Raw genomic sequence first — 20,567 nt, forward strand, 5'->3', positions numbered from 1 at the left:
ATTTCACGGTCGAGTTTGTTATTAACTTTCGATTTATGTATTAAGTTTACTAATATATTACTTCCGGATTCAAATTTAAAATTTTAATTAAAAAAATTAATAATATCTTATTGCAAAAACCGTATGTAGTTACTAAGTATATTTATTTTATTCAACCCATGTAATACACAGGGTTCTAACCTAGTTAATATTATAAATGATAAGTATGCATTAAATTTAAAATAAATAATAATTATCTATAGTTAAGTAAAAGAGATTAAACAAAATAATATTTAGTAGGAGAGTTATCTATAATTAGTTAGAAGAGATTAAATTAATAGTAATTATCCATAAGATATTAAACTAAATAATATTTAATAGGATGATTATCTATAATTAATTATTAATTAAAATAGATTAAATTAAAATAATAATTATCTATAAGAGAAAGCCTAATATGATGACAAGTCCCTAGTATGGTTTCTTTTATTATATGTACTAGGTGGACACCCGCCCGACGGGCGCGAATACATCGTAAACATTGAATGTAAGCCTTCGTTTATATGTAAAATATGATGTGAAATTATTTAATGAATTCACATTCGCGTTATACTTAAGAATACATTAATAACGTTTATATGTAAACCTAACCGAAGTACGAAAAAGCCCCTACGGATTCTGTCATTCCCAACTTGTCGACTAATTAAGTTTAGACACAAGAGAAACATAACGAACCCACAAAACATGTTTACTAACACAAATATTCTTTGTTTATAAATTTAGTCCAAGCCCAAACCTTGTTTACTAAATGTGGTCCAAGTCCAAAACCTGTTTATTAAATCTGGTCCAAGCCCAAGCCCATATGTTGAAAACTAAATATTTGTTCAGTAGCATTGGGTTTTGTAAAAATCATCGACGATTGAATATCTTCATAACCCTTACACAAGTTCTATCGATTCAGAGGGAAGAATCAAAATACCCAGAAAATGAACGGAGATCAATCGATACCGGATAATCATCGCCGAATCCACTACAGTATTCTCTTCACCTTCAATTTCATGTTTTACTATTTTAGTATGTTTGGTTGATTTGATCGAAAAAATTCTTATCATTTGGCTTTCTTTTTACGTTGTATGAGTCAATGTTGTTGATTATTTACATGTAGATTCTGTCGATTTTGTCTATTTATGATACTTAATCGGAAGATTATAACTGTTTTTTGACAGTGACGTTGTTTGGGTATAGATATTAAACATGTTTTGTTGATAGAATTTAGATTTTTAGTGTTTAAGAAATTTAGATTGTAGTATATGTATGTAATATTTGATAAATTAGGACTATGTTAAAAAACTACTTTTTTTAATGTTTGCTTGTTTTGTTTTTGTTCTATGCTATCGTAGTAGTATTAAAACAGAAGGTTTGTTTGTGAAGTTTTTGTGAAAATATTGTTTGTTCTTCGAAGGTTTCTATTACCTACTTTGTTTAATGTTTGCTTGTTTTGTTTTTGTTCTATGCTATCGTAATAGTATCAAAACAGAAGGTTTGTTTGTGAAGTTTTTGATACTATTACGATAGCATAGATTATAATACATCATTTAATTGTTTGTATTTAGTTACATATCTTTATAAAACAATGTTAAAGCCAATATGTGTTAGAACATAAAAATTTTATTACTGTGTTACGAAAAAATTATTAGCTAAGTTTTGATATAGAAATAACCTAACTAATTGATAATATGTTGTCTAAAATGAAAGCATGACCTAATTTTATGTTGTCTAATAATAAAAAGATGACCTAATTTAAATAAGTTAATGTTATTGAACAATTCAATAAAGCCCATATATTTGATCCTATTAACATTAATAATGGGTTAGAGTTTAAAAGGCCATTATTAATATACCAACTGAATTGAAAAATGAAATATTTAGTGTACTACAACTGTAAATAACTCAGTTTCCTTATTAAAAAAAGAAAAGAGATCCATTTATAAAATTTCTTAATAAATAACAAAAAATTTATTTCCAAAAAAAAGAGTGATTATAAATCAAATATTAAAATATTGATTAGTTAAATAACTCTTTAATTAAAATCCTGATTAAATACCTCAAATCCATCTATCGATCATCATCATCATCACACTTCTCAAAAAATCTCCAAATCTCTCTCTCAACTCTCAACACCGCATCATCTTCATCCATCTTCATCTTCATCTTCTTCATCCATCTTCAAATCTTGTGAACCTTACTTTTTCTGTTTTACACCGACCATCATCATCTTCATCCATCTTCATCATCTTCATCCGTCTTCATCATCTTCATCTTCAAAACAGAGGTTTGGATCATCATCTTATCTATATATGTTTTTGATATTTGTGATGTTTTTGTGAAAAAACAGAGGGTTGATTTGGGTATTTTGGTTTCAGTTTTTGATAATGATAATCTGAATGCCGCATGATGATGATGATAATCAGTTATTTGTGAATGTTTTTGTGAAAAAACAGAGTGTTGATTTGGGTATTTTGGTTTCAATTTTTGATAATGATAATCTAAATGTCACATGATGATGATGATGATAATCAGTTTTTTTTGTGAATGTTTTTGTGAAAAAACAGAGGGTTGATGATGATGATAATCATTTTTTGTTAAAAAACAGAGGGTTGATTTGGGTATTTTGGTTTCAGTTTTTGATAATGATATCTGAATGTCGCATGATGATGATGTTGATAATCAGTTTTTCGTGAAAAAACAGAGGGTTGATTTGGGTATTTTGGTTTCAGTTTTTGATAATGATAATCTGAATGCCACATGATGATGATGATGATTTTAAGATTTTTTTGTGAATGGGTTGATTTGGAGTATTTTGGTTTCAGTTTTTCAGGTTTGTTTGTGATGTTTTTGTTGAAAGAAAAGGGGGACATGGTCTCACTGAGTTGTCTCGTTTTTCGTACGCAGGCCAACCCAGTCCCGTTGTTGTAACTAGGACATTCTCGTCACTAGTCATGAAAATCATGCATGTTTTGTAAAACCGGTATGTTTAGTATAATCGTTCGTTAACCATTCAAGTTCATTGAAAATCATTTGCAACATGGTTTATAAATATGTGTTTTCGTTCATCGAAATAGTGTTTTCTTTTGCAAAAACTTGCATGTCTTTCCACCCCCGAAAACATTTATAAAAATATAAAACAGTAAAAAGTGGGGGTTATGAACTCATCTTGACATTCCTGTGCAAAGCTAGCCTAGCGTGATTTCGTAGTGTCATTCCAAGAATGTGAACTCGCTAGCGTGCAACTAGAGCATTCCTAATCAAGGAATAATTATAAGTTTCTAATTAAACAACGTAGTTAAACTACGTGTCCGAGCTCTACCGAATCATTAACTAAACGATTCTATAAAGGTGTCATTATTTTGGTTTAAAATAACCAAATTATTGTTAGTTGATCCCGTTTATAATCAGAATAAAACTAAGTCTCGAGATCGAGATTAAGATATATATTTATATGTATCCAAATATAAATATATACCTGCGATGTCGTGTTGGTCGTCTTATAAGAATATTCAGACTCTAAATAATTGAAAGTAATATAAATAACTATATTTACTTCATAAGATTTCCGAATACTAAACGTTCGAAATAAATATAAAAATTATGTTTAGTTCTTTAGAAGTTTAAAGTCGACGTTTAAGATAAATATAAACCGTTATATTTATTTTGTAAAGATATTCGAAAGTATTCGAATTATCAATGTTTTGAAATATAAATAATCATATTCATTTTGTATAGGTAATTGGGTTTCGATGTTTCTAAACGTTGGAAGTAAATATAATTGATCATATTTATTTTATAGAAATCCTCAAGTTTCGTTAAGTAATAAGTCACCCACAATAAATATATCCGTATATGTATTTTATAATAAAAACTCGGATTTTTCAACAAGTGTCGTTTTTATGACAATATACGTTTCGTAAACCAAGTTTTATTTTTTTTAACGAAAATCGGGCAGAGTTTCCTCTGTTTTTGGAATAACCCGATAATAAAAAGTTGTCGTTATTTTGTCAAAATTCAACAATGTATTCAACAAACAATATATATCTAAAATTTTCGTTAAATGTAAAAGCGTAAATAATCACTAATGTATAAACTATGTTACGGGGGTTCGAGCTCGGTTCGCGTAATCTAAAATCTAAAAATAACGAAATATAATGATCTCGCGACGTTAAAATCTTGTTACCGGGCCTTTGAGTTGACTGTTTTGACTGTCGTTGACCAAGTTTGACCGTTGACTTTTGTTTACCGCAATGGATCCGAACACCGAATCGAAATGTGAACCGGGTTGACCAGTTTTTGCTGTGTTGACTGCTGCTGACCCGAGTTGACTCGGGTTTGACCGAGTCTTTGACTCGCGTTGACTGGTTCTGACCATCTTTGACCGAACCGTTGACCAGTTGACCGTGTCCCGAAACGAGCCCCGAACCAAAACTGAAATGTGACCCGAGACTGAACAAAGACCCGAACCTGTTGAACCATGCCATAACTGAACCAAGTTCACATCTTGAACCGAAACCCAATCTGATCCGACATAGAACCGAACAAGACCCAAAACGTTGAACCAAACTGACCCGCTTAAAACCGAGAACCGAAACTCGAACCACTGTGAATCTAATACTCGAAATGAAGCTTGAACCGATTTGAAACGGAGCTGTCACGGCTCTGGCGGTTGCTGTTGCCATTAATTCCGGAAACCGAGCACCGCCGTCGGCGACCTTCGACCTCACCATCATCATTAATCATCTTCATTATCATCTGTCTTCACCTGAAACAACCCTCAATCGGCCGGAAAATCACTGATCTTTCCAGATCTAGGAGAAGAAGGAAGATGGATGAGAGTTAGAGAGACTTACCGGAGAAGAACATTAAAAATCGCGGCTGCCGGTGTTCGTAACTGCCATCTCTGTTGCTCGTATGGTAAAATAGTGCCCAGAAACGAGTTTAGAGGGTATGATTTAGTGGGGGTACACCAGTGAACCACCGCCGAAAAACCACCTCATCGCCGCCATAGCGGCGGCGCCGCCGTGAACCACCACCGTCCTCCGCCGCGCTCCGGCCAGAGCTCCGGTGGCCGGACCCAAGTAAGAGAGAGAGAATTAAGGGGGTGTCGGCTGAATGTTGAAGCAAAATGAGGGTTTGATTGAGAAGGGGAGTATAAAACTTGCCTTTTATGTATTTTAGTAAATGACCAAAAGGGGTTTGGGGTTTGGTTGCGAGCTCAACAGAGGGGAGGAAGAGTGAATGTTTATTTGAAAATGAGTGAATGATAGTTTTGTAATCTAATAATACAATACGTCTGCCAACATACTCAATTTACTGCCATGCTTGTGCACTTATTTTTCAACCAATCCAATCACAAGGACAAGAGTGTGGTGGTGTGGTCTAGACGTATGGGAGGGATGGATGGTTTGGTAAGACTTGTTTACTTTTATTGTTTGCAAAAGTGAACTTCTAGATATTTAGGCAATTAAACTATTCGGGTGATTAGAGTTTTGTTAACACACTAATCTTGTCTAGTATTACTAGACAAAAATAAAAATTTCATAATAACATATTGTTTCGCAAGAAACCCCAAGTATAGATGTTAAAACGAAATCGAACTTACATTTATGCGATAAACCGAAAGAATACGATACTTTTCTTATCCGTAATAAGTTTGATCTATTTTTTTTTTCGCCGAACGTATAATAATAATAATGGCATAAATTTTAAAGTTCCAGGCATATTGGAACCGTGTCAGCATCCTTTTTTTTTTGTATAGTCTACCGGATAATCCACCAACGCTCGTTTTTTTATACACTTTTATCGCTACACGATAAGGTGATACCAACGACAATAAATGTGAACCCATGCATTTAACTGGACCTTGCTAGACCTTATGGACCCAATTAATTATATAATTAAGTCTAAATGCACGCAATTAACTAAATAAATAGTGATTAAGTCGTACGTATTAACCCGGAAATTTGTCAGTTGTCACATTCTCCCCCTGTTACAGAAATTTCGTCCTCGAAATTTAGACGATGTTATCTCCTCAGAGTTATATCATTCCTAGGTAAGTCCGAGTAATACCAAAGTAAATGACCGCGTAATCGAATCAAGACTTATTCAGATTACGTGAGTGTAAGGACATTCTGCATCAATAAGAAACCAATGGTTCAACTGATTTTGTTCCAGAAATCGGTGCCAAGTGAACGAAGCGTTGTGATACTATCACCAATGTGACTAGGTTTACTAGGTTCAACAAAATAGGAAATTCAACCAGTGGAATTCCAAATGAACGTTCACTAACTGCAAATCAATTTTTGAAACAATAGAATTTACTACCAACGGAATCTAGCGTTGGTTGTTGCATAAGTGAAACTCGAATTCAACAAACTCAAATAAGTAGAATCATAAAAATGAGTTATCAACTCTCGAACCATTAAATGAATAAAATCAACGTGTTGCAAGGATACACCAAAATGGAATACAACCGAACCTGGTGTATCATCGTCTTAATACATAGTTGCATTAAGACTATTTAAATGATTAGCCAAGCAAAGAGCGTACGTAGTTTTGCATGAAATGATCGATCATGATTAGCGCAAGCTACAAGTTTATACCGACACCACAAGGTGTTGTAGTGATTCAAATATTTCAATAACGGTGATCAAACAAGTTCACCGTGGTTGAATTCAACTGAAGGTTCAACGAAGTAAATCTGAATGTTTGTTTCAAACAAATCTCATAGGATTTTCAATTGAAAATGAAACAAGGAAATAATGTTTTCGATCGAAAATGAAAAAGCAATGAATATCACAAAATGTTCGATCGATGCTGAAAGAACCGTTAAGAGGTACACTAAAATACGAAATGAATTTGTGTACCATTATCTTAACACACGAGTGTATTAAGATTGCTTTAATATGACAAATCAACAAAGCAGATTTAATATCAATAAACAAATAGATAAATAATTAAATCCGTACATGATGTGTGTAAACGAGGTTAGCGCAAGCTTCAAATTTGTGAAAATGTCACCACAAGGTGATCGTGATCAAAGAAACGATTCAATGAAGTCAAAGACCAAACAAGCTTGTTATGGTTCAAAGCAAATGAAGTGCTTGTTGGGATTATTTCGAATATGATGGCTTCAATCCATCATATGGAATCTTGAATCGAATATATATAACGAGCAAGTTTAATCAATTGAACTTGGGTTAAGCGCAATTCAACAATGATTACATGTATCAACAAGAAAGTTTTGCCATGGTTACAACGAAAAACCATGTATGTAGCTTGAAAAGAAAGGAGTTTCAACGAGTTTCGTTGACTCGATATCAAAGAGTCAACATTATGCAATAATGTGGTTTAGCTAGATCACAATGCAAGGAGTGAAGATACCGAAATAATATTTGAACTTGATAAAGCAACAATTTCAAGTGAAGCCACATGCTTAACAAATAACGCATGTGTAACATATGAATTCGTCAAGAATGAAGCAAATGAGTATTCGCTATTATGAAAGAAAATTTTCGGGATGCAAGGATCATTAGGGGGAGTAGAAATACCAAAACCTACTCACTATATGCAAATGTCGGAATTTCAACAAAAGAATTTTGAGGACTTTACATGGAATTTCGTGTGATAACTTTTGTTAAGTGACATTACCATGGAATGTCGAACATTGTGTAATTGCCATAAATGAAATAGGGGGATGTGAAGACCTGTGACTTCTTTTGCAGCGCCAACAACTGTGAGTCTCTTTTAGACTAAGTACCGGCCGTTGTGAAATCTTGTTCTAACGTACCTCAGCGAGATTCGTGTCGTTTGCATGATCACGTGGCAAAGTGCTACATTGTAGTTGGAAGTTCTCCCGCTGTCGGGATTAGCATCGTTGCTATCGTGCCCAATCATGTTTTCCCAAGGCCTTGTCTCGAAAGTCGTGTGTGATATACTTTGACGTCCGCTGACGTGTAGTTTAAGTTTCATGTATACTTGTGCACTGGCGTTTCGTTCTGCGTAGAATGTGATGTGCTCCGACATCCATTGACGTATAATTTGAGTTTCATGTATCCTTGTGCACTAGCGTTTTGTTCCGCGTAGGTTACCTGCTCGGGTAAGTGAAATAGCATAGACGACATAATATGATGGCGTTTGCCCGAGTTAATAGTCATAGTTCCTACGTGAGGACCTTTAATGAATTTCGACATAAGTTTTCCAGAGGTCCTAAATGTGTGTTACCACAACTCTCACTGTCTTGCTTTATGTGTGTAATTGTTTCATGTACTGTGTATCGACACAACATTTGTATATGTTTAAAATCAAAACAGTTGACTCATTGTTCTTGGCAACGGTTGGAACCCATATTCGAATCCTATGCGTTCAATACGTATTCAATGTCTTAAAAATCTAAGTCCCCAGAGGGAAAGTGAGGTTAAAGCCTAGGTATCTCTACACAGAAACCTAATTCGCTGAAACCTATAGCTCTGATACCAATCTGTCACACCCCGAAATATCAGAGCTGGCGTGACTGGACCGATATCTTCATTGCACAGCGGAAGCTAATAATGCTAAGACTTCTAGAAAGTGAACGCCACTAAGTACTCAAATTCCCATGGGTTCTCCTATTCCAACCGTTCCATAGCTTTGAAAACGCAACCTGAGAAAGAACATGCGAAAAAGTCAACATAAAGTTGAGCGAGTTCATAGTTTGTTTTGAAAAAGATTTTAAACAAATCCTTTTATTTTTTTTACCGGTTTAAAAGTTGTTGAGAAAGTATAGGAAAATCATTTTCTCGGCATGATATATGAATGTTGTGAGTCTAGCCCATAAGAGTCTTTGTAAGCAAGACCAACTCGTCCTCTTACTTGTACATAAGTTGAAAACGTTACCAAAGTTTGTAAAACCATGTATTTGTGAGTTTGTGTCAAATGAATCTTAAAGACATTTGAAAGTTATAGTGTTGTAAGTTGGTATGAAAAGCGTCTATGAACATGTTGATCATTAATGTTTCGCGAGGACATTAATATATGCGACGACATAGGAGGTACTCAACCCGCGTAGGCAATTTAATTGTCGAACTCTCGACGCTGGACACAACAGCACTCTAAGTGGTCACCCATGGACCGTGAGTGGGGCTCGCCCGTACCCATTAGATCTAACCTTTGTTCCTTGGTCCTCAAAAGGATTAATGGCACCTCAGTTACAGCCTATGCTCACATGATCTAAGAGTTCATTCCATAACTTAATCATACCTAAGTTTGACATGTATTTCCCCCTGAAAGTTGTTAACCGAAACGTTGAAAGAAAAGGGGGACATGGTCTCACTGAGTTGTCTCGTTTTTCGTACGCAGGCCAACCCAGTCCCGTTGTTGTAACTAGGACATTCTCGTCACTAGTCATGAAAATCATGCATGTTTTGTAAAACCGGTATGTTTAGTATAATCGTTCGTAAACCATTCAAGTTCATTGAAAATCATTTGCGACATGGTTTATAAATATGTGTTTTCGTTCATCGAAATAGTGTTTTCTTTTGCAAAAACTTGCATGTCTTTCCACCCCCGAAAACATTTATAAAAATGTAAAACAGTAAAAAGTGGGGGTTATGAACTCACCTTGACATTCCTGTGCAAAGCTAGCCTAGCGTGATTCCGTAGTGTCATTCCAAGAATGTGAACTCGCTAGCGTGCAACTAGAGCATTCCTAATCAAGGAATAATTATAAGTTTCTAATTAAACAACGTAGTTAAACTACGTGTCCGAGCTCTACCGAATCGTTAACTAAACGATTCTATAAAGGTGTCATTATTTTGGTTTAAAATAACCAAATTATTGTTAGTTGATCCCGTTTATAATCAGGATAAAACTAAGTCTCGAGATCGACTTAGTTTTCGAGTGATTAAGATATATATTTATATGTATCCAAATATAAATATATACCTGCGATGTCGTGTTGGTCGTCTTATAAGAATATTCAGACTCTAAATAATTGAAAGTAATATAAATAACTATATTTACTTCATAAGATTTCCGAATACTAAACGTTCGAAATAAATATAAAAATTATATTTAGTTCTTTAGAAGTTTAAAGTCGACGTTTAAGATAAATATAAACCGTTATATTTATTTTGTAAAGATATTCGAAAGTATTCGAATTATCAATGTTTTGAAATATAAATAATCATATTCATTTTGTATAGGTAATTGGGTTTCGATGTTTCTAAACGTTGGAAGTAAATATAATTGATCATATTTATTTTATAGAAATCCTCAAGTTTCGTTAAGTAATAAGTCACCCACAATAAATATATCCGTATATGTATTTTATAATAAAAACTCGGATTTTTCAACAAGTGTCGTTTTTATGACAATATACGTTTCGTAAACCAAGTTTTTTTTTTTTTTTTAACGAAAATCGGGCAGAGTTTCCTCTGTTTTTGGAATAACCCGACAATAAAAAGTTGTCGTTATTTTGTCAAAATTCAACAATGTATTCAACAAACAATATATATCTAAAATTTTCGTTAAATGTAAAAGCGTAAATAATCACTAATGTATAAACTATGTTACGGGGTTCGAGCTCGGTTCGCGTAATCTAAAATCTAAAAATAACGAAATATAATGATCTCGCGACGTTAAAATCTTGTTACCGGGCCTTTGAGTTGACTGTTTTGACTGTCGTTGACCAAGTTTGACCGTTGACTTTTGTTTACCGCAATGGATCCGAACACCGAATCGAAAATGTGAACCGGGTTGACCAGTTTTTGCTGTGTTGACTGCTGCTGACCCGAGTTGACTCGGGTTTGACCGAGTCTTTGACTCGCGTTGACTGGTTCTGACCATCTTTGACCGAACCGTTGACCAGTTGACCGTGTCCCGAAACGAGCCCCGAACCAAAACTGAAATGTGACCCGAGACTGAACAAAGACTCGAACCTGTTGAACCATGCCATAACTGAACCAAGTTCACATCTTGAACCGAAACCCAATCTGATCCGACATAGAACCGAACAAGACCCAAAACGTTGAACCAAACTGACCCGCTTAAAACCGAGACCCGAAACTCGAACCACTGTGAATCTAATACTCGAAATGAAGCTTGAACCGATTTGAAACGGAGCTGTCACGGCTCTGGCGGTTGCTGTTGCCATTAATTCCGGCAACCGAGCGCCGCCGTCGGCGACCTTCGACCTCACCATCATCATTAATGATCTTCATTATCATCTGTCTTCACCTGAAACAACCCTCAATCGGCCGGAAAATCACTGATCTTTCCAGATCTAGGAGAAGAAGGAAGATGGATGAGAGTTAGAGAGACTTACCGGAGAAGAACATTAAAAATCGCGGCTGTCGGTGTTCGTAACTGCCATCTCTGTTGCTCGTATGGTAAAATAGTGCCCAGAAACGAGTTTAGAGGGTATGATTTAGTGGGGGTACACCAGTGAACCACCGCCGAAAACCACCTCATCGCCGCCATAGCGGTGGCGCCGCCGTGAACCACCACCGTCCTCCGCCGCGCTCCGGCCAGAGCTCCGGTGGCCGGACCCAAGTAAGAGAGAGAGAATTAAGGGGGTGTCGGCTGAATGTTGAAGCAAAATGAGGGTTTGATTGAGAAGGGGAGTATAAAACTTGCCTTTTATGTATTTTAGTAAATGACCAAAAGGGGTTTGGGGTTTGGTCGCGAGCTCAACAGAGGGGAGGAAGAGTGAATGTTTATTTGAAAATGAGTGAATGATAGTTTTGTAATCTAATAATACAATACGTCTGCCAACATACTCAATTTACTGCCATGCTTGTGCACTTATTTTTCAACCAATCCAATGACAAGGACAAGAGTGTGGTGGTGTGGTCTAGACATATGGGAGGGATGGATGGTTTGGTAAGACTTGTTTACTTTTATTGTTTGCAAAAGTGAACTTCTAGATATTTAGGCAATTAAACTATTCGGGTGATTAGAGTTTTGTTAACACACTAATCTTGTCTAATGTTACTAGACAAAAATAAAAATTTCATAATAACATATTGTTTCGCAAGAAACCCCAAGTATAGATGTTAAAACGAAATCGAACTTACATTTATGCGATAAACCGAAAGAATACGATACTTTTCTTATCCGTAATAAGTTTGATCTATTTTTTTTTTCGCCGAACGTATAATAATAATAATGGCATAAATTTTAAAGTTCCAGGCATATTGGAACCGTGTCAGCATCCTTTTTTTTTGTATAGTCTACCGGATAATCCACCAACGCTCGTTTTTTTTTTTATACACTTTTATCGCTACACGATAAGGTGATACCAACGACAATAAATGTGAACCCATGCATTTAACTGGACCTTGCTAGACCTTATGGACCCAATTAATTATATAATTAAGTCTAAATGCACGTAATTAACTAAATAAATAGTGATTAAGTCCTACGTATTAACCCGGAAATTTGTCAGTTGTCACATTTGTTCTGTTTTTGTGATGTTTTTTGTGAATGTTTTTGTGAAAAAATAGAGGGTTGATGATGGTGATAATCAATTTTTTGTTAAAAAACAGAGGGTTGATTTGGGTATTTTGGTTTCAGTTTTTGATAATGATATCTGAATGTCGCATGATGATGATGTTGATAATCAGTTTTTTGTGAAAAAACAGAGGGTTGATTTGGGTATTTTAGTTTCAGTTTTTGATAATTTTAATCTGAATGCCGCATGATGATGATAATGATAATCAGTTTTTTGTGAATGGGTTGATTTGGAGTATTTTGGTTTCAGTTTTTCAGGTTTGTTTATGATGTTTTTGTTCTGTTTGTTTGTTTTGTTTTTGTTCTGCTTTGTTATGTTTGTTTGTTTTGTTTGTTTTGCTTTGCAAAAACAGAGGGTTGATTTGTTTTGCTTTGTTCAGGTTTGTTTGTGATGTCTTTTGTGAAAATATTGTACAGAATGGCTGCGGATGTAAAGATACGCAAAACACCAACTACGAAGGCGAGAACACTTGACAACCTCCTAGAAGATGGTGCGGTGCACATAAGGAAGTGATTGATCAAAACGATCAATTGCATATGAATGAATACAACCCCAGTGGCAGATATGTAATTAGCGAGCTCTGGACTTTCAAGGAAAATTGAAGAGCTACACTGGGGTTATATTCATTCATATGAATGAATATAACCCTAGTGGCAGATATGTAATTAGCTACACTGGGGTTATATTCATTCATATCTGCTACATTCCGAAGTGCACCCGTCAGTAAAGATCCACAATTGGTTGTGGTGGTATGACGTTTTGTCTCTGTATTGTATGTTACGGTCTTTTGTTATCGAGTCTGTAAGTTCCGTCAAGTCTACGAAGTTGGTATGAAGTTTTGTCTATGTATTGTATGTATTAAAAGTTTACATTTAATATACAATTTAGGCTTTAATAATTTGTTATATATAGTATACATTTAATTATTAGATTGCATTTATTTAAAAAGAGTTAATTATTAGATTGCATTTATTTTTAGACAATTAATTTAAATTATTAAATCAATAATTTCTTAACAAAAAAGCAAGAAAAGAATTTAGGGGCTCAGTTTGATGTTTCACACAAACCACAGGGACATGGGTAAGTTTAACACACGGGTAAGTTTAATAACCATCGAAATCAAATATTAAAAAAATAGATTATAATACATCATTTAAAATTTAAATTGTTTGTGTTTAGTTACATATCTTTATAAAAGTTTTTGTCTTTTTTACCTGGATGTTGCATTATATCATCACAGGCTCCTACTTTCAAACAATTAAAAGCAGGAAAAAAAAGTAAAGCAAACAGAACCTCATTCACTTGATCAAAACACAATATAAGAAAATGATCAGAAGATCAAAGGGTAAAATGGAGGTTATTACAAGAAACCCTCACACTCTCAACAGAGTTTCATTCACTTGATCAAAACACAATATACCAAACGCCTCAGATTTGTTATCGCAAGTTGTTGTCGAAAACCGCAATGCCTGCAATCAACTTTTCATGTGTCAAATACATACATACTGAATTGCCTTACATAATGAAAGGGTGTAAACTCCCTCAAAGACTTAAGAAAAGAGCCACAAAATGATTCAAAGAACCTTACTTGCAATGGAGGTAGAAGACAAGTGTGTTATTACTCATGTTCAAGATAACCACTTCCGCAATAGAGAGTTTCTTCTTATTACGTGAACCTGTATCATCTAAACCGTTTTGACCCATCCTTTGTGTCTTCCTCTCTTCTTGCTCACATGAACACGAAAGAGGTTAACTTGAACATGAATAATAACACACCTATAAAAAATGTTAAAAAAAGTATGTGTTAATATTATAAGCTTATTAACAAATGAGACCATATTAATTTAAAATTTAACCTTATGATAACCAAGAGGCAATCTTCATATAGTCTGAAACATAAAGCATCCTTGAACATGGGTCATCGGCCAAATCAAATACTAAAAAGCAGATTATATCCCTGCATGAAAAACAAAATCGATAAATTTAAGGAAATTGATTTTGAAAGATGATAACCCAACAGTAGAGGATCTAATTCTACAACTCCGATAAATGCAAGGGTGTTCTTAAATAATGGTTCATAGATGTTTGAAAACCAACAAAGAACGACAAATCTCCCCAGTGTTGCTTCGTTGGACATTTGTCGGTCTTCAAACATCTAGGAAGCCTTATTTGAAAACACCTACCGAAGCTGTAGAATTAGATCCTCCACTATTACGTTATCATCTTTCAATCACCTTATTTGAAAACACACCATCAAAAAAGTAAACCACATTACGGATGAAAACGTTCTGCAATGGGTAGATGCTAGATGTTGCTTTCTCAATTTCTCTACCAGTTGATTCAGGAATGAACTTTTGAACCAACTCCTTTAGATCGCATCTTTGAACTTGTGACACCATGATCTCCCCCATCTTCCTACGGATCTGTAACAATATGAAACAATCAGATTAGACATGACAAACTGCCTCATTGTTGTCATATGCAAACCGGACAAGCTTCATACCTGCTTGATTTTGCTAGATTGTGCATAGCAGGTCCTTTTCACCTGATTAGCACGCTTCTTAGTGAACCCAATGCAAAACATCCTCAATGTGTAGTTGTCGGTTGTCTTAACATCAACATGTACTTCGATCAAAGACTGCCATTTCTTCACAAGCGACCTGAGCTTATCGGTGGTAAAATCCATACCCTGGAAACAAAAAATGCAAATATTAACATTTAAACGCCGTTCATTATATTAAATGTGGGAAAAAATAATGTAAATATTGTATCATACCCAGAAATTGATCAAAACATTCTTCCTTGAACATCTTCAGCTCTCAAGCGGATCTTTCTGTAGGAATGATCTTCATCATTCTGAAGATCAGCCAAAGACACCTCAAACACCCGATGTTTCAATCCCTCGAAAGCAATCTGATATTAGATGACAACATTTAGCTATCAATTTCTAAATAGGGGTGTTATCTTGATTTCATGTTTTTGCCCACTGTCTTGTTATCTTGATTTATATTATTATTCGAATCAAGCCTTACTTGACCTCATATATTCACAATATTCACATTAGTTGGTTAAATGTTTTTAAATCCATTTACTTTGAACATATCCATAAAGTGTATTTTCACTTTAACAGTTCTAACAATATGTTTGGCCACCAAGTATTTTTGCTACTTTAACATTGCAGTTTAGTTTAAATATTAGTGAACTTTGAAATCGATTTTCTATTAAAATGTCGATGTATTGATAACTTTTGTTTTAAAATTTAGGTAAAGCAATCCCATATCTGATGCAATATTAATAGCAATTTTAACCTACACTTTTTTGAAAGGTCTTGTTTAACATACTAATTTTAATATCTTTGGAAAGGTCTTGTTAAGACGAATCCAAAGATAAACCAAATCCACATTACACATAATACGATCTTTATAAAAACTAAATCATTAGTTGAGCAGTGTTGTTCGGCGTAATCGCTGAAATATTTTACAGTTGTAGTTGAGCCAATTTTTATAGACCTTTACCTTAAGAACTTTTAAGTTTAACAACAAGTCTTACCGGTTGTGATTGCGCATTACTGAAACCGTCATCATCCCGTAAAATGTGAAGTACGTAAAGAAAAGAAATCAACTTGACAGCTGTCCACTCGAATCCAATCATCACATATACGATAACCCAATAGATGATAGTCTGAACAAAGATGTACGGAATCTTAATCATCATCTATTAACACAAAATTCATAAGGATCAAATGGTATTGGTTATATAAGTATTGGTTTACTGCTTTCCTTTATCAGTTCTTTATTTCTCCTGTAGTGTCACCAAAAACGTAAATTAGAATGCGCATGTTGGTTATATAAGTATCAACAGATGAAGTCACCATACTTGTACAATTCTGATTTTTTGTAGACTTCTGCAAAGTTAACCCCGAGAGTTGCTTCCTGACCGGTTGAATTTACCTTTAACATCAAAGTTGCATCGATTCTCTTAATTTTAAAAGATTAGATTTACGTTATTTTTAAAGTTAACAAAACTCAAGGAAACATTAAAACTTTTCAATGTTAACTACACTGACCTCAAAGTACTTGAAACATGTTCACTAAACTATAACAAAACTCAAGGAAACATTAAAACTTTTCAATGTTAACTACACTGACCTAAAAGTACTTGAAACATGTTCACTAAACTATAACTAACCATCAGGTAACGCTAATGAATTAATCGTAGGATACAAAGAAAACTTACTCGATAGTACTAAAATTAATGAAACTCCAGCGAACTAAGCACCAACTCTAACCTCAAAGTACACTGACCTCAAAGTACTTGAAACATGTTCACAAAGAAAACTTGTATTTGGAAATTGTTTTGTTATTATTGAAACTGGTAAAAGTGAAATTGCAAAATTCTGATTTTGAAACTTTTAACCACTCTTCATTCAATATTAAATAGTATTACAAAATTCTGATTTTGAAAAATATTAAAAATTAAAAATTATACATTACAATTAACACTTAATAGGATATCTCGTTCTCCCGCCTTCTTCCATGCAATTTCATTATTTGTTTTAATTTGCAGATCAGCAAGCATATCACAGGTCTTCTGATCCTGTTTCAGCAGATGTGTGATAAACTCTTCTGCTTTTTCTTTAAACTCTGATGGAGGAGAACAGACAACTTCATCCAGCAGTGCAATGCTACTCCAGGTTTGCTTATAATATTTATCACTCACCATAGCCACTTTTTTGTTGAGTTCTTCATCTTTTCTCTGTTCTTCGAGTGACCATCTTGAAAATTCAATTTTAAGATCGGCTGTTTCAGACCAGTGGTAGAAGCTTTTGCTTGCCATTTAGAAAGAGTGTTAGTGTTTCTTGGACAGTTTGTTTTAGGGTGAAGGGTTTTTTAAAAATGAAGTGTTGATGTTTTCAAGTAAACTAATCATGATCCTTTATAGTGTGTAAAATGTTTGATAGGGTAAATGAACAGACATGTACTAATTATGATAACCTTTTTTGAAGGTTTAAATTTTGTTATTTGGTTTTCTAGATATTTAATTTTACTTGTTTTCCCATTAAATCATTAAATGTACATGGTTTTTAAATATATATTTATACACGTTTTCCCATTAAATCATTAAATGTACATAGTTTTTAAATATAAATTTTTATTTAATGGTTGCATTTAAATCTGACCTTTGGGCTGTCACAGATTCTATATAATACCATTGCCAATTCTGATGTTGTTTCATCATACCCAGATTCATTCACTGAAAGCAGAAGATCAACTGTTATTGTTTGTTTTAGTTCTTATAAATACATTAAAATGGAGTCATATTCTGAGGATTTCAAGCAACGATTTATTAAACAAATCGAAGAGCAAGTTTTGGCTGATAGGTCTACTCTTCAAGAGTTGATGAGGTGTTTTAACGGACTACAACTTGGTCTGCTGACAAGAGACCAGGTTTCGAGAGACCTGAGGGCGATGCCGAATACTTCCGTTCGTGACCTATGTATTGCGAGTAATATAGAGTGTGGAGACAGAGAACTGGAGTTCATGAGAAAGATCAATGACATACATCGAGAAGTTCAGTGCTCCATGGAGTTGAAGTTAAAGTTTCTTGATTCTTGCTATTAGAGTTTAAGTGTCTGATTAGTTTTCTTTTTTATATGTAATTGTTACTTTTTTAACACTTTATATGGATGATCGTATTAATGTTTCTTATCACAGTTTATTTTTAATTCTTTTTATGAGTTTGAAGATAAAATGGCAATTTTAGTCAAACCTCAGGGACTAAAATGGCAATTTACTCTATAAAAGTTATTTCATGACATACGAGAAGATCTCAACATTGATACGAGATAACATGTTTAATTACGGGCCTATAAAAGTTGTTTGAATTTAATTTATAAATCAAGAAGAAAAATGAATATGATACCTCGGGTTTAATCACATCCGGTTCTGACATTATGCAGCAGTAGCACTACCATTGGCCGATTGTTCATCAAGTTTGACCCCAAACTCCTTTTGGATTTCCTTGAAAGATACAGTAGTAGATCCACGTCGCTCGGCTTTCTGTTGAGACTCATGTTTTCTCCACCCAGTCATATATATCATCTGACCAAAACATGTGACGAAATGCTATAATCAGTGAAAGAACGAAAATAATTGTTTAAATGGAATTATATTTAATAATGAAGATTTTAAAAAAAAAAATCACCTGGAAAATTGCAGGGATGGTGCCATCTTCTGTTGCAAACATGGATTTATAAATAACTGTTGTGGCTAGAGTAGTGTCCTTTTTTAAGAACTAAAGCCATTCGTGCAAAAAAAAATTGAAAAAAAAACATACGTGAAATAAGATGAATGGCTAAAAGATTACAAACAAAGAAGAGAAGAAACGAATAATAAAAACTTCTCACTTTGACTCTATATTTCTATTTACCAGCACATTAGTTTCACCCATTGCACGCAAATGTTTCACCCCTGCCCTAGTCACCAGCTTTCCTGCACCTCACACCAAAAGACAAATTTATGCTTTAAACCCTCCTACCAACTGCAATTACCTTTTTGAGTACAATAGTCAAATGTGAAACTCCAGCTGAAAATCAATACTCGAACTAATAGTTAAGGGTGTGCAAACTTCGGTGCGGTTCGGTTATTAGCCTCAACCGAAACCGAAGTCTTCAGTTAATCTATTTTATTAACCATTCGGTTTTTGGTTACTTGGTCTGGTTTATTGGGTTAATTTGTCAGTTTTTGGTTAGGTTAAGTTCGGCCAGTTTCAGTTAATAAACAAAACCAAGCTTGGTCTAAATTTTTTCTTAGAAATACATGAAATAGAAGTATGAATATAACCACCAAAATAATACCTTGCTGAAATCGGCTCTTTCTTCATCAAAATCACCAGCCTCTATGTAAGCCATTCTTCTTCGATACAATGGTTTATCTTGAACAAGATTAACATCTACTACTTGCACAATAGAAAAACAATCGTCCAGGTGCCTTCAGTTACTATCCATTAAAATCAACCAGCAAAATATGCAAAATATTCTGATCATAGTGTAAAAAAACATAAAAAATAAAGAAACTTACTTTATTAGACGTCTCCATTGACCTTCATGTTCAGGTAGCATGCAACCACATTTAGATTATTTTTCACTAAAAAGGTTAAAAAGAAACAGAGGATTAGGAAGGGGTTGTTAATGCCAGTGTAGTTTAGTTGATAAATAGACCTTTGAGACATATAACTTGTCTTGTTAAATAACATTCAGTCTAGTCCATCGGTTTGGTTAGAATATTTCTTCACTGGAACCAAACCAAACCGAATGAATATTTTCATCAACTTTTACCATAATCTGTTATTGGGTTGGGCTAAACAGACTCAGCCAAAACTTTGGGCTGAATAAAATAACCATTATTTAATTGAAATTTGGTTTATTCTATTCAAACAAATGTCGAAAACCAAACCGAAAACCGAATATGTAATTTGATGAAGCATTTTTTATAGTTACACTTTACTTCACCTTTCAATTTAAAACTGTACAATAAACGCACCTAAATCAAACCATTACAAAACAAACCAAGTTTTTGTAATGCATACCCTCACTAATTGTGTTTAAATCTTCACATTTAAGAGCTTTCTCATTATTGGTATCACTAATGCATACAACCTCCTAAATTACTTTATGAAAAAAAAACTTGTAAGTGTTACTTGAAGGAACATAAGATATTTATGATGATAAATTACTTAATAGTCCTTGTATGTATGTTACATCAGAATAGTACAATATCGTTAGCTCCATCATATGTACTTGATGTCTAAATAGTGGCTTGTAATGACCATCCAACTTGTTCATCTGGCAGCCACTAATGGTATGAAGCTATTGAAGCTGTCATTAACTCTATTTTATAGTTCAGCCATGGTTTGTTAGTATATAGATTATATGTTTATAGATGTAACTTACACTTATGTGACTCTCGAAAGACAAAATAAATGTATTCAACTATTTTCATAGATAGACCCAAATTTAGAAGGTTTTATCCGTATGTGTGTGTGTGTA

At 34.1% G+C, this 20,567-nt stretch overlaps 3 long non-coding RNA genes and 1 pseudogene across 3 annotated transcripts; all 4 read right to left on the reverse strand.

Moving 5' to 3' along the window:
- Nucleotides 1-1,951: 1,951 nt before the first annotated feature.
- LOC110891062 lies at nt 1,952-11,790 on the reverse strand. Its single transcript, XR_004861016.1, has 3 exons — nt 10,662-11,790; nt 9,628-9,715; nt 1,952-2,298 (listed from the first exon to the last, which is right to left on the reverse strand). It is a non-coding gene; the product is annotated as an uncharacterized LOC110891062 (long non-coding RNA).
- Nucleotides 4,053-9,603, reverse strand: LOC118479844. The gene is made up of 2 exons (XR_004861017.1): nt 4,881-9,603; nt 4,053-4,792 (listed from the first exon to the last, which is right to left on the reverse strand). It is a non-coding gene; the product is annotated as an uncharacterized LOC118479844 (long non-coding RNA).
- Nucleotides 11,791-14,450: 2,660 nt separating the features above from the next.
- Nucleotides 14,451-16,234, reverse strand: LOC118479603 (annotated as a pseudogene).
- Nucleotides 16,235-18,724: 2,490 nt separating this feature from the next.
- Nucleotides 18,725-19,656, reverse strand: LOC118479845. The gene is made up of 4 exons (XR_004861018.1): nt 19,600-19,656; nt 19,377-19,474; nt 18,927-19,011; nt 18,725-18,814 (listed from the first exon to the last, which is right to left on the reverse strand). It is a non-coding gene; the product is annotated as an uncharacterized LOC118479845 (long non-coding RNA).
- Between the last annotated feature and the right edge of the window lie 911 nt (nt 19,657-20,567).

This window comes from Helianthus annuus, chromosome 6 (assembly GCF_002127325.2).
Source record: "Helianthus annuus cultivar XRQ/B chromosome 6, HanXRQr2.0-SUNRISE, whole genome shotgun sequence".
Lineage (NCBI taxonomy): Eukaryota > Viridiplantae > Streptophyta > Magnoliopsida > Asterales > Asteraceae > Helianthus > Helianthus annuus.